Source organism: Ruditapes philippinarum, unplaced genomic scaffold, assembly GCF_026571515.1.
Source record: "Ruditapes philippinarum isolate M1 unplaced genomic scaffold, ASM2657151v2 ctg1037_1_1_1_1, whole genome shotgun sequence".
Lineage (NCBI taxonomy): Eukaryota > Metazoa > Mollusca > Bivalvia > Venerida > Veneridae > Ruditapes > Ruditapes philippinarum.
Window position 1 is genome coordinate 196,497 of NW_026867166.1, and position 12,248 is coordinate 208,744.

A 12,248-nucleotide genomic window follows, 5' to 3' on the forward strand; every position below is an offset into this window, starting at 1 on the left:
AGCTTACTCTTGAACGGAAGTGGTAATGGTAAGCTGCTGTACAAATAACCAGGTAACGAATTATTTCTGTTTTAGAAAATACAGAAATTTTGAAAAGTAGAAAATATTTTTAAAAAGTAAAACATAAATTTATGTTTACTTTGCAATGATACCACACCCCATAAAATGAAAACTATAGAATTAAACATTTTAATACTTTTTTTATGATATGCTATTTATTGAGAAGGATAAAGGCATTTTCCATGAATTGACTTAAGGTGTTTGCATTTAACTTGACATTTTTAGCTATAAATTTCAATTACATCGACTAATTATCTTGTGACATTGTTGTTCTCTCTTCTACGGTAAGTCTCTTCCCTTTTGCCACCCCCGTTCCCCGAATCTCCTGTTACAGGTGTTTGTTTTCATTGTCAGGAGATGTAGCTCAGTGGTAGAGCGCTCGCTTTGCATGTGAGAGGCCCCGGGTTCTATCCCCGGCATCTCCAAATTTTAAATAATTATTTTCTTTATAATGATAATTACATATTATGACTGATTGACTATATTTAAAGTCGTATGCTTTTTATTAAAACGTTGACGTTATATTTGAGATAGTCACAATAAAAATCTTCTAATGCTTCATCAATCAACAAATTTCAATACTTTTCGAAACGTGAAGTATGAAATAGGAATAACAATAATACTTGTCACAAATAAATGTGTATAAAGTTACACAATGGCCTCTGTTGAATTTAGTATAAGTTGACTTAATTCAGTTTTTCACTTACGTTGTCTTTATTTGCAAATTGCCAGAGAATTTAGACTTTGTTTCCTTATGCTTTATTACTCGTGTCGCAATTGTTTCAAAAGTATATTTATGTGCCTTTTTATCATTTTGTCAAGCTTTATTAAGACGCGAAACAAAATATAATTTATTTGTTATTAATTTAATTACCGGGAACTATTCCAATGCTTATAATTATATATTTAAATTCGTATGAGGTGTCCTCTTCAGAAAATAATACTTATTACATGTAAAACAAACAAATATATAAAATATCTGACATCGAGTTCTAAATCAAGAATTTCATGACAATTTCAATTTAACATTCCCTACATATTTTGCATATCAATTTCGGTTTGCGATTTGGGACATAGATCCTTTTTTTCAAGACATGTATTGGATATTCCAAGTGTAAGAATAAAATGAAAATTTTTTTTTCGTTTGTAACCATCACGCTGCAAAAGCACTTCATCGTTTTATAACGCCAAAATAAACAAGAGCTGTCACAGGAGACAGCGAAGCTCGACTGATAAAATACTGGACGCAGTACAAATGCAGAAAGGAAGACAAAACTATGAAAGAAAAATCAATCATGGATAATAATGTTTTAAGTTAAAGTAAAAAAAATAACATTGTTAACATGAATTCTAAGATCAAGGGGAATAATTCTAGAAATAGTCACGATAGTGTTATGAACCTTTTCACACAACATGTGTATAATGGTAAGAAATATATATTTGAAGTTTGAAGTAGACACCTTAAAAAGTAAAGAAGTTATATTTTTTCTTAATGAAAATCCTAAGTTCAAAGAGAGATAAATCTGTAAATATTACTTCAAGAGTTATGAACATTGTCACATAAAATGTAACTGATGATAAGGAATAAGTATTTGAAGTTTGAGGTAGATACCTTTAAAACTAAAACAGTAATTGTAAAAAATAACATTTTTCGGGTGAGAAAAAAATCTAAGATGTGGATGATGATAAGGTACATATATTTGAAGTATGAAGCTGATTCCTTAAGAAATAAAAAAGTAACAGTAAAAAATCGTGTTTTTTTTTGGAAAATTCTAAGTTCAAGGGGAGATAAATCTGAAAATATTAGTGTTCCAGTTATGAACCTTGTCACATAAGATGTGGTTGATGATATAAAGTTTGAAGTTGATACCTTAAGAAATGACAAAGTTATAGTGAAACATATTTTACTGCACCAAAACTTTAATCTGAAATCTGGACGCGGACGCCGACGCCGGGGCGAGTAGGGCAGCTCACCATATACTTTGTATAAAATTAATCGAGCTAAAAAAGATTTTTTTTTCTTTTTTTTTTCTTTACATTCGAGGAATATTGTAGATGTTATTTCTCGCAATAAGGTTCATCAGTGCTATTCTTGCATTAAAGTGTTGACGTCTTTTTTCGTAAAGTCGCATTTTGTTATTTGTTTTCCGTAAAAAGAAACTGGTATGTAATGCCTTCAACGTGCAAGTACGATGTTCTTCTACCGTTTTGTTCTAAATTGATAATGAAATTTCCCGGCCCGTCATTGCCGAATCAGATTTTTTCATGGCAACCTGAGTCACGCACAAAAATATAAAAAAGTGTAACAATTGTGGAGCCTTGCGTGGTTGAATCTCTTAACTCATGTTTTCTTCTCCTATAATGATGACCTGTGAGCGTAGTTGTTATGCATGAATGATGCATATTTCATGTTGCACGGCGTTTATTAAACCATGAAATGAATTAATCAAGCAGACCAGCCTTTGAACGATGTTTCTGATACAAATGTTGTTGTTCTCTTTCTTACTTTTTAAATTTGCATCAGATTCAAACATTAAGCTTTTTCTTTATGATTTATACTTTTGAAAAAGCTATAGATAAACGGTTTCAAATGAAAATTATTAATCAAAAGCAGCATTTTACACTGGTGTTTCTAGAATTAAAAAAAAATAATAATGAAGTTCGTAGTTGTTAAGTTAAAGATGTTACAACTAAGAGAGATTCAGAATTCAGCAACAAGTGATTAGCCAGCCTGGCGATGTGATTTACACATTTTGGGTAATGATAATTTTTCTGCTGTTTTTACTAAAGTCATTAAAGGTTATATTAAAAGAGGTTATGACCCTACTATTTTTAGACATACTACATGTTTAGTGTTTCACAGTTGGACATTACGATACTATCTGACGCACCAAGTTGTAGACTCTATAGGCTTTTGGGACTGAATTGTCCGAATGTTCGTCTTCTGCCATGCTTTCTCCGGCAATTGTAGGTGATTTTCTTTTGCTCTGTCTTCCTTACGGACATCGAGTACTTTTGTTATGGTCAATGGATTTTTTTTATGGTTATACATGATCATTGTGTTGTAATTATTTCATCTTTTGTAACCATAACAACTGTTAGAATTTCACTTGGAGAGGCTTCATATTATTTACATTGTCTCGTTTATAAGAACATAATGGGTTTGGTGCACCATTAACCGGTTTAAACTCCCCTGTAGTACTGATGCTGCTGTCCGTTCCAAGGCAGACCCCTCTGTGTTCCTCAGATGTATTTCTTGTTGTTTCATACTGTTTTGGTGACACTTTTGTTTTTGTCCCTTGTTGTTTTCGCTTCTACGATAAGTATCCTCTAATTTGCCCCCCTAACTTTATTTCTTTAATTTTGCCCCGCCCTCTCCGCTTCTTCCTCGAATCTCGTATCCCCTTACTATGTGCCCTTTACCTATTGGACCTATTAAACAATCATTTATTTGTTTTCTTTGATTTTCTTAACGGTGACTATTATTTCATATGTATCATTTTAGCGATTAGTATGTCCGTGCTCTGCCTTTTGCCCTGTCCTGTTTTTATTTGGAGTCCTTCTGGGTTCCTTGCCACTGTTCCTTCTTGCTGGGGCGTGGAGGTTGCGTGCATTGAATGTCGACCTTTCCTTACTGAATTTGTTTATCATATTTTATATAAACAGTATATAAATAGTATTTACAAGTTGGAAGTATATAAGCCTTGCTGTCTACAACATCAAAGAAATCTGCTACGATTATAAAACAATGCAAATTCATTGTAAAATGTAACCTTTTTTACGACAAATTCGAATACACTTAAGAACTTGATCATATATAAAATATTTTCAATTTAAATTCTGACACTAATGACTATATTTTATTTCAATAATCAATATAATAATGGTACAAACTTTGTTTTTGATAAATGTAAATTGAGTTTATGATACATTCCTTTTCCCCATTAGTATCAATTTAAATTTTGTTTTACGTTCAATTGCCTGAATTTCCATTTTAGTAACATTCTATTAAAAGGTAATTGCACACTGTAATAACGTCGTTTTTAAGCATGGTTTACATATGCCAAATACAATAAAGTTTGGTGCCTCTGAAATTTGAACGTACTTAACTATATACACTGAGAGACAATGAAACGTAAAATAATGCAAAGAATCAAATAAGATTTCTAAGCATTGTAAAATAGAAGAAAAGGGGTTCATTAAGGAACGTCTCAAACGGCAAAATTGAAACTGCTACACGTTCAGTTTGATTCAGTTTACTCTTGGACGGAAGTGGTAATGGCAAGCTACTGTTTTCAAATAACTAGGTAACTAGATTTTTATTTAGAAATAAGAAAATTCGGAAAATATTTTTAAAAGTACACAAAAATGTTTACTTTGATAAATTCCTTGATCATAATTATATGAAGATGAAAACTATGAAATTAAACATTAAGCATTATGTTTAATTTCATAGTTTTCATTCAGATGAAGATTTATTTTATGTTTTATGGTATCATTTCATGGTTTTTCTACCGTTGTAATTACAATAATATTATTTAGTCATGAAAGATTAAACACGATATCAAATAATTATTACAATTTCTTAAGCATCAAGTGATAACGATAATTTAGATCCATGCTTGTTCAACGCTTACCACTGGTCAAAGGAAATCTTCAAAATTGATGCTTATGCAATGCTTATTTAACGATGGAAGTAATTTTTAATTTTGACTGCCTTACATCTTATGGTTCTAAAATATCACAAACCGACACGTTTGTAGTATAACGACAAAACGTAATTTGTCTTTCATTTTCACATGATATACGTTTCTCAATAGCAGTCACAAGAAAAATATTTGCTTCACCGAGATTTAAGAATAAAAAACGTATTCAATAGTTAAAAGTCTGCCAATATTAAATTCGTGTTCTCATTTTTTTTATGTTACAGTACATCATTGCTTAAAAGTTTCTCATAAGATTTCCTAATTTCCAGACAGACATTATGTGTTTGTCATGAACGTACACGGAATAACCCATTTTTATCAAATCATTGATTGGCAAATAAGATATATAGGTATATGTGTTGTCTAAATTATGCAAATATATCAACTACTCTTTGATCAAAGTAACAGATATTATGCAATACATGATATAACTGAATATTTCCATAGATGCAATCGAATATATAATTATGTAATATGAAAAAAATGAGTTTGTTGGAGATCAAGTTTGAAACTTCCTTAAGCCTCAGATCACCAGAAAAATGATGTGTTATATGCCTTCTTTGAAAAGTATAATAACATGTTTACGTCTTAATATAATTATGATCAAGGAATTTATCAAAGTCAACAATTTTCGATTTTTCTATATTTCTAAATAAAAATCTAGTTACCTAGTTATTAGAAAATAATAGCTTCCCATTAACACTTCCGTCAAAGAGTAAGCTTTATCAAACTGAACCTGTAACAGTTTAAATTTTGCCGTTTGAGACGCTCCTTAAGGAACTCCTTTTCTTCCTTTTTAGTGAGACAATGCTTAGGTCTCTGCATTTTTACGTTTCATTGTCTCTTAGTGTAATACTATATAGTACGATCAAATTTCAGAGGCACCAAACTTTATTGTATTTGGCATTTGTAAACCATGCTTAAAAACCACGTTATTAAAGTCTGCAATTACGTTTTAATAGAATGTTACTAAAATGGAAATTCAGGCAAATGAACGTAAAACAAAATTTAAATTGATAGTAATGGGGAAAAAGGAATGTATCATATACCCAATTTACATTTATCAAAAACATAGTTTGTGCCGTAATTATATTGATTATTGAAATAAAATATAGTCATTAGTGTCAGAATTTAAATTGAAAATATTTTATATATGATCCTAGATATTATTTGTAAATTAATGTATTAATGTTCAAATGAAAAACCTTTGAAGTGATTGAAAATAGTTTTTATTTTATTAAGACAAAAGTAAAACAAAACTTTAAAATATAAGAGAAAAGACAGAAACAAATAATGTTTATATTTCTAGTTATGAAAGCTAGAGTCAATAATTCCTTAACCAAAAGTTATATAATCTACTTTATTTGAATTAATAATGATACATAATTATAGTAATTTATAAATAATATAAATCACTTTCTGTTATGAATCTAGTAACATAAGAAACTCTGGGCATTGTTCTCTCAAATACTATGTTTATTTAGCTTACCCAGACAACCTTAATTACTGCAGTAAGAGATATTTGCTTTAACAAAAATAAAGAAAATAAAAATCCGTAAAGAAAGCCCAACATGGCAAAATTGAAAATGTTGCAGACTCGGTTTGATTGAGCCTGTTCATGTAAATCTTATTTAAAGTAAACAGCTGGTTGTATATTCTTCTAACCGACAATGAAATGGAGTTACGTAACCGTCGTGTATCTCTTCAAATTGCAGTTGCGTGTAACACTTAATCAATTTACAATTCCTTTCTATTGTTCTTATAATTATACAGGTATATACAGTGATATATATATTTTTTCTCAACAAACGTTCAGTTCTTTAGTGTATTCAAATTTGTCGTATAACTGTATAGAAGGTTACATTAAACATTGAATTTGCATTGTTTTATAATCGTAGATGATTTCTCTGTTGTAGTAAACAGCAAGGCTTATATATTTCCAACTTGAAAATACTATTTATGCATGTATACTGTTTTAAATTAGATAAAATATGATAAACAAGATCAACAAGGAAAGGTGACGTTCACTGAACGCAACTATCACACGACGCAGCAAGAAGAACCAGTGGCAAGGAGCCCTGAATGACTCTAAACAAAAGTAGGACCGAGTGCAAGACAGAGCACGGGCAGGCTTATCGCTAAAATGATACATATGAAATAATAATAACCGTCAAGAAAATCAAAGAATACAAATAAATGATTGTTTAATAGGCCCACTAAGTAAAGGGCAAATAGTAAGGGGATACAAGATTCGGGGAAGAACGGGAGTGGGGAGGGCAAAATTATAGAGAAATAAAGCTAGGGGCAAAATGGTAGATACTTATCTTAAACACGAAAACAACAAAAGACACAAACAAAAGTGTCACCAAAACAGTATGAAACAACAAGAAATACATCTGAAGAACACAGAAGAGGCCGCATTAGAACGGACAGCAGCATACGTACTACTGGCGAGTTTAAACCGGTAAATGGTGCACCAAACCCATTATGCTCCAATAAACGAGACAATGTAAATAAAATGAAATTTTAACAGTTGTTATGATTACAAAAGGTGAAATAATTACAACACCAATATGATCATGTTGAAACATATAAAAGAATCCAATGACCATAACAAAAGTACTCGATGTCCGTAAGGAAGACATAGCAAATGAAAATTACCTACAATGGCCGGAGAAAGCAAGGCAGAAGACGGACATTCGGGTAATTCAGTCCCAAAGGACTTTAAGAACTTTCCATCATAGAGTATCCAACTTGGTACGTCAGATATAACGTAGTGTCCAACTGTTAAAGGGTTGAACAATTAAACATGCAGTATGTCTTAAAATAGTAGGGTGATAACCTCTTTTAATAAAACTTTTAATGACTTTAGTAAAAACAGCAGAAAAAATTACCATTACCCAAAATATAACGAAGTTTGTATATCACATCGCCAAAAAAAAACAGGCTGGCTAATTACTTGTCGCTTACATGTAGTTGTAACATCTTTAACTTAACGAAATTCTTTTCTTTTTAAATTCTATGGAAACACTATAATTGTGAAATGCTGCTTTTGATCAATAATATTCATTTTAAACCTTTCAAAATAATAAATCATAAAGAAAAAGCTTAATGTTTGATTCAGAGGCAAATTAAAAAAGTAAGAAAGAGAACAACAACATTTGTATCAGAAACATCGTTCAAAAGGCTGGTCTGCTTAATTAATTCATTTTAGAATTACAAAACGCCGTGCAACGTGAAATATGCATCATTCCTGCATAACAACTACGCTCACAGGTGATCATTATAGAAAAAGAAAACATGAGTTAAGAGATTCAACCACGCAAGCATCCACAATTGTTACACGTTTTTATTTGTGTGCGTGACTCATGTCGTCATGAAAAAATCTGATTTGGCAATGACGGGCCCGGCATTTTCATTATCAATTTAGAACATAACGGTAGAAAAGCATCGTACTTGCACGTTGAAGGCATTACATACCAGTTTCTTTTTACGGAAAAAAAACCTTGTATCTACAATATTCCTCGGATTTTTAAATGAAAAAAAAATAACAAAACAAAAAAAACTCATTTTTTTATTTTGTCTTTAAAAAACACTCAAGTTTCTCTGCAGCGTGATGGTTACAAACGAAACAAGAAACAACAATTTTCATTCTATTCCTTAAACTATCCATTACATGTCTTGAAAACAAAGATCTATTTCCCAAAACGCAAGCCGAAATGGATATGCAAAATATGTAGGGAATGTGAAATAGAAATTGTCATGAAATTCTTGATTTATAACACGATGTCAGACATTTTACATATTTGTTTGTTTAACATGTAATAAGAATTATTTTCTGAAGAGAACACCTCATATGAATTTAAAAATGATATTTGTTACGCGTCGTAATAAAGCTTTACAAAATGATAAAAAAGGCACATAGATATTATACTTTTGAAACAATTGCGACACGAGTAATAAAGCATTAGGAAACAAAACTAAACTTTGAAGTCTAACTTCTTAGGCAAATTGCAAATAAAGACAACATTAGTAAAGAACTAAATTTAGTCAACTTATACTAAATTCAACAGGCGTAATTGTGTAACTCTATACAACTTTATTTGTGCAGAATTATTGTAATCCTATTTCATACTTCACGTTTCGAAAAATATTGAAATTTGTTGAATGATAGCATTAAAACGTTTTTATTGTGACTATCTCAACGTTTTAATAAAAAATCATATGACGTTAAATGTAGTCAACCAGATACAATATGCAAATAACATATAATGAAAAGAATTATTTAAAATGTTGGAAATGCCGGGGATTGAACCCGGGGCCTCTCACATGCAAAGCGAGCGCTCTACCGATGAGCTACATCCCCTGACAATGAAAACATACAATTGTAACAGGAAATTCGGGGAACGGGTGTGTATGGGGGGGGGGGGGGCAAAGTTAAAGAGATAAACAAGAGACGAAAGGGAAGATACTTACCGTAGACGAGAAAACAAATGTCTCACAAGATAAGTAGTCGATGTAAATGAAATTTATAGCTAAAATGTCAAGTAAAATTTAAACATCTTTAATCATTTAATGAAAAATGCCTTTATCCTACTCAATAAATAGCATATAAAATAAAATCTAATATGTTTAATTGTTAAGTTTTTATTGAGATGATGATTCATATCATGATGTGTGGCATCATTTTAAAGTAGTAGACATTTATATTTTACTTTAAACTTTAGAAATATGTTCTACTTTTCAAAATTTCTATACTTTCTTAAACAATAACAAGTCGTTACCTGGTTATTTAAAAACAGCAGCTTACCATTTCCACTTCCGTCCAAGAGTAAGCTAAAACAAACTGACCCTTTTCAAAAGTTCCTGATTTCTCCTATTTGTTTATGTTATTGAGATAATGTTTAGAAAGCTTGTTGTTTTATTCATTGCAATTTTACGTTCCATAATATCTCTGTTTAAATTGTACGATCAAATTTTCTACAAAAGCAAAATTTTAACACGAGAAGCACCTGATATTATTTTTTTACATCTTTAAATCACGCTGAAATAGGTAATTATATTGTGCAATTACATTGTAATAGAAAGTTACTAAAATGGAAACACTGGAAATAGAACTTTTACATTTTTTAACGGATTTTAATTGAAAAAATAAAGATAACAAATATAACATTTCTTTAAAAAGTAGTTTGTACCACTATTACATTAATTATTAAAATAAAATATATACATTAGTGTCAGAATTTAAATTGAAAATATTTTATACATGATCAACTTGATATTATTTGTAATTTGTCTGAAATTGTAAACCATTTGAAGTGATTGTTTAAAACAGTTATTTTACGAGTATGTAAGATAAGAAAATTTAAAGACACAAAAAATAAGAGAACAGACAGAAATAGAAATGTTTACATTTTTGTTATGAAAACTAGCTTAAGTTATCCTGTTACCAAAAGTATACTTATTATAAGTAATTATAGATAATGACGTTGAAAAGTGTTATTAAAAGTGAACAGCTGTTGTATATTCTTCTAACCAGCAATGAAATGGAGTTACGTTACTGTCGTGTATCACTTCAAATTGCATTTGCGTTAATTCTTCATCAATTTACTATTCCTTTCTATTGTTCTTAATATATATAGGTACATAAAATAATACATTATATTTTCTCAACACACGTTCATAACTTCAGTATTCCAATTTCTTGTGGTACCTAAGGTTACATTTTACGATGATATTGTTCTGTTGAATCGTAGCAGATTTCGTTCTTGTAATAGACAGCAAGGTTATTGTATTTCCAGCTTGAAAATACTGTTTAGATAAAACCATTCTGAAACTTTCTAATATAAGTTTTCTTTCATTCTAATCCCTTTCAATTATATGTTACAATTATATACATATAAAATGTAATATAATTATGTAAAATATTGAAATAAATATGTTTAAACTAAACTCTCTTAGTTGTAAAATCTTTAATTAAGAAACTACAAAATTATATTGAAAAACAAATGTGTTATACTAGTGTAAAATGCTGCTTTTGATTAATAATTATCATTTCAAAAGTTTTATATAGCATTTTAGAAATAACGATAGACTAAATGTTTGACTCTGATGCAAATAAGTTAAACAAAACAACAATTGCATCAGAGACATGATAGTTCAAATGTCTGGTCTGCTTAACAGAAATTATTTATTAATTCAGTTAAAGATTTACAAAACGTTGCGCAACATGAAACATTCATCATTTCTGCATAACAACTACGCCCGCAGGTGATAATTAAAGGAGAAAAAAATGTGCATTAATAGAAACAATCACGCAATCATGTGCAATTTGTTACAAGGTTTTATTTTTATGCATGATTTAGGGCGCCAACAAAAAATCTGACTGCAATGATGAGCCCGGCAATTTAATTAATAAATAAGAACATAACGGTCAATAATATCGTACTTGCACGTTATAGGCATTACATACCTGTTTCTTTTTTACGAAAAAAAAAACAACAGCAAAAAACAAAACAACAACAACAACAACAACAACAAAAAACAACCAAATAACAAAACGCAGCATTACCGCGTAAGACGTCCACTCCAATACAAGAATAGCACTTATGAACCTTATTGCGAGAAAAAACATCACACTTTTTTTTATTCTGCAAATTTTTTCGAAACTTTTAAGATGACCTCGCTTCACTGCCTCTGCCGCGGGATGTTTGTACACGAAAAAAGGACCATTTTCGTTCTATTCTTACACATAAAATCATAACAATCATACATCCATAACAAAGATCTATTACACGCTAGACGAAAATTGAAATGCAAAATATGGAGAGAATGTGAAAATGGTAATGTCAAGAAATTCTTGATTTATAACACGATGTCTATGGAGGGCGTTCGTTGCCAAAATTCCAGACATGTAAAGTGTTCCTTTTTAAAATGACTTTTGAAAATTCGAACTTATATTCCTACCATTTTTTATTGTACCCTTGCATAGCACATAATATGTCTCTTAATTCAATCTTTTAATTGAAGGTTCCCGCCTTTATATAACAAGTTTACATATAGATCGTAACAACTGACCTAACATGGAAAACGACAACAAATTTACAAGTTCTTATCTTCCATTGCATGCAATACATATGCATGTTTGCACACTTATAGATCTGAAATATACAAATGAAATGCAAATCTTAAATACAGACAAAAAGAGTTTAAGAAAACGTGTTACCAGTTGTAAAACTACAACAGTACGTTAACACAGTAACATGTTTAAAATGACAAAAGTAGATTCACAAAGTTTAAACGATTTTAAGTCAAGCATAACGCCCCGCCCTTCTCTGAGTATTTACGAACTTCTATTGCGGACATGTATAAAACGGCGCCTCTCCCGTATTTCTAAATAAAACTTAAGGACAACATACGGCATTTTTCATAACAAACATGTATATTTGTAACATTTGTTACAAAAGTTTTGTCAATAGCAAC

At 30.4% G+C, this 12,248-nt stretch overlaps 2 non-coding genes across 2 annotated transcripts; one reads left to right on the forward strand and one right to left on the reverse strand.

Moving 5' to 3' along the window:
* Positions 1–413: 413 nt before the first annotated feature.
* Positions 414–485, forward strand: Trnaa-ugc (transfer RNA alanine (anticodon UGC)). Its single transcript has one exon. It is a non-coding gene; the product is annotated as a tRNA-Ala (tRNA).
* Positions 486–9,060: 8,575 nt separating this feature from the next.
* Trnaa-ugc (transfer RNA alanine (anticodon UGC)) lies at positions 9,061–9,132 on the reverse strand. Its single transcript has one exon. It is a non-coding gene; the product is annotated as a tRNA-Ala (tRNA).
* Positions 9,133–12,248: the final 3,116 nt, after the last annotated feature.